General features: G+C 37.5%; 1 pseudogene across 1 annotated transcript; it reads right to left on the bottom strand.

Moving 5' to 3' along the window:
* Positions 1-1,196: 1,196 nt before the first annotated feature.
* Positions 1,197-2,576, bottom strand: LOC116273064 (annotated as a pseudogene). The gene has a single exon (XR_004181565.1). The product of XR_004181565.1 is annotated as a heterogeneous nuclear ribonucleoprotein A1-like (transcript).
* Positions 2,577-2,871: the final 295 nt, after the last annotated feature.

Here is a 2,871-nt window from a genome sequence, read left to right as displayed (position 1 = left end):
GGCTGGAGGTTCAGAGCTGGTGGTACTCATGTCTGGTGGTAACTATGAGCATGAGTGACAGAGCCCAGCGGAGCATACAGAGTATTAGTGACGCAGATTCATTATTTCCCAGTGTCTACTGCAGTGTATGATTTGGGGATGGAATTGATATGACACTCATCATTAATAATCATTATTGGAGCTAGAAAAAACGGTTGAAAAAAACAGTATGGAGAACATTTTGGCATTTTCAAATTACCGTTTTTTAAGATTCAGAATTATTTTCTATTGAGAGACAGTTACTCATAGAATAAAACATATCAATCAAGAACCAAGTAAATTAAAAGCAAAGTAACTGACTTATTTTTGTTAGAGAAAATATATGTTCATATGTCTAAATTAAGAATTGTTGGTAGTGAATAATGCTTGGTAAGATTTTGATGGATTTGTACATGTGGAATTCTAAGATGTATTTAATAAATATGGAAATAATAAAATAGATTTGTAGTTTTATGAACACTTAGATGAAAAGAGAAGTAGAGAAAAAAGAGAAAATGGGAAATAGTGATAGACACACATATACTATTAATATAGAAACTTATAAAAGACAAAATAACTGTAATCCATAATTCAACCACTACTGTCAAAATTTCAACATATATTCTATTATTATGTCTGTACATATTTTTGTATACTTGTTATGTTGGCTATATAAATTCATATACTTCTTTTTTTAACTTAACATGATATGATAAACATTTTCCCTATTTATTAAAAACTCTTCATAAATATGGTTTTTCATGACAGCATAAAGATGCCTATCACTTTTCAGTTACTTATTTTTTTTTTTCAAGAGAATTAAATCGTTTATTGATTACACATGATAATGGATGCTACACAAGCTTCATTCCCATCTATAATTTTATCTGGTACCATTATTCAACTTAGATATATTGCATAGGATGTGCCAGCAATCATTTTTATAACCAATAATTCCATGATTTTGCTTGGGTAGTCCCTTTTAATGGTGAACTTCAGGTCACAACAGTAACTGTCAGTTCAACTACACCAAGGTTTCTGAAGACAATGGCTTCTCCACGCAAGCAGGTTGTATATAGATTCCAAATAGAACCCGGCATCACCCTGAAGGAATTCTAACTTCAAACTGTTGGGGAAATTTACCAAGATGGCTTCAGAGTAGACTAACTTTACACAGCACATTATAAAAAAAGACATTTATTCAGTGTCACAATCAGACTGTTACATTTAGCAATCAACAACATGGGTGCAAAAAAATAAAACTACATTAAAACCCTTTGTTGGAATGCTTTACACTTTCCACAGAACAGAAAATAAAACAACCTGTTATACAATTAGTCACAAATACAATCCTTGAGTTTTTTGCCCATACACATGAATATTTGTCTAAAATATGTCTTCTTTGTAGCAGCTAGGCCCTGCCACCACTGTGCTTGGCTGAGTTCACAAATCTGTTGTAACCTGTAGCTTCCCTGTCACTTCTCTGGCTCTCCACTCCTGCTAAGCTTTGTTTCCTAATTAAAATCTTCTGCCACTGCCATAGCTACTGCTACTGCTGGAACCGCCATAGCCACCTTGGTTTCGTGGTTTTGCAAAGGATTGGCCTCCACCGCCATAGGGGCCAGAGCTTCTGCCTCCAAAATTTCCTCCTTTCATGGGTCCAAAATTTGAAGACTGATTGTTGTAATTGCCAAAATCATTGTAGCTTCCACCACCTCCAAAATTGCTTCCATCATTACCAAATCCATTATAGCCATCCCCACTGCCACCATATCCACCACCACCATGGCTGCCACCAAAGCCACCACGACCACTGAAGTTTCCTCCATGACCAAAGTTGTCATTCCCACCAAAACCACCTCCACAACCACCACCAAAGTTTCCAGAACCACTTCGACCTCTTTGGCTGGATGAAGCACTAGCCATCTCTTGCTTTGACAGGGCTTTCCTAACTTCACAGTTGTGGCCATTCACAGTATGGTATTTCTGAATGACAATCTTATCCACGGAGTCATGGTCCTCAAAGGTTACAAAGGCAAAGCCCCTTTTCTTGCCACTGCCTCGGTCAGTCATGATTTCAATCACTTCAATTTTCCCATACTGTTCAAAATAATCTCTTAGGTGATGTTCTTCGGTGTCTTCTTTAATGCCACCAACAAATATCTTTTTCACAGTTAAGTGGGCACCTGGTCTTTGAGAATCTTCTCTTGAGACAGCTCTCTTTGGTTCCACAACTCTTCCATCCACCTTGTGTGGCCTTGCATTCATAGCTGCATCCACCTCCTCCACAGTGGCATATGTGACAAACCCAAAGCCCCTGGAACGCTTGGTGTTTGGATCTCTCATTACCACACAGTCTGTGAGCATTCCCCATTGCTCAAAATGGCTCCTCAGGCTCTCATCTGTTGTTTCAAAGCTTAACCCTCCAATGAAGAGCTTCCTCAGCTGTTCGGGCTCTTTAGGAGACTCTGACTTAGACATGACGGCAGGGAGAAGAGAGACTTTAACGATGCTTCTTCGGTGGCGTCCACGGGCAGAAAGGAGCAAGCTGACGAACGTATCTTTTTCAGTTACTTATTTACACATTCTCTATTGTTCAACATTTAGATTTTAGCTTTAAAAAACTTTAAATATCATTGAGTATCTTTGTTTATAAGGCTTTGTGTCCATTTCAAATTATTTTCTAGAGATAGATTTCTGGAAATGGAATTACCATAATAAAACATATGAACATTTTAAGGCTCCTTTTGCCAAATTGTGTTTTAGAAAGATGATACCAATTTATACTTCCATCAGCTTTATGTGGCAATGCCTGGACACACTAAGTAATAAAGCATGCTATAAAGCCTTGTA

Source organism: Papio anubis, unplaced genomic scaffold (assembly GCF_008728515.1).
Source record: "Papio anubis isolate 15944 unplaced genomic scaffold, Panubis1.0 scaffold3435, whole genome shotgun sequence".
Lineage (NCBI taxonomy): Eukaryota > Metazoa > Chordata > Mammalia > Primates > Cercopithecidae > Papio > Papio anubis.
The sequence above is the reverse complement of the archived record's forward strand: the minus strand, read 5'-3'. Positions and strand labels throughout refer to the sequence as shown.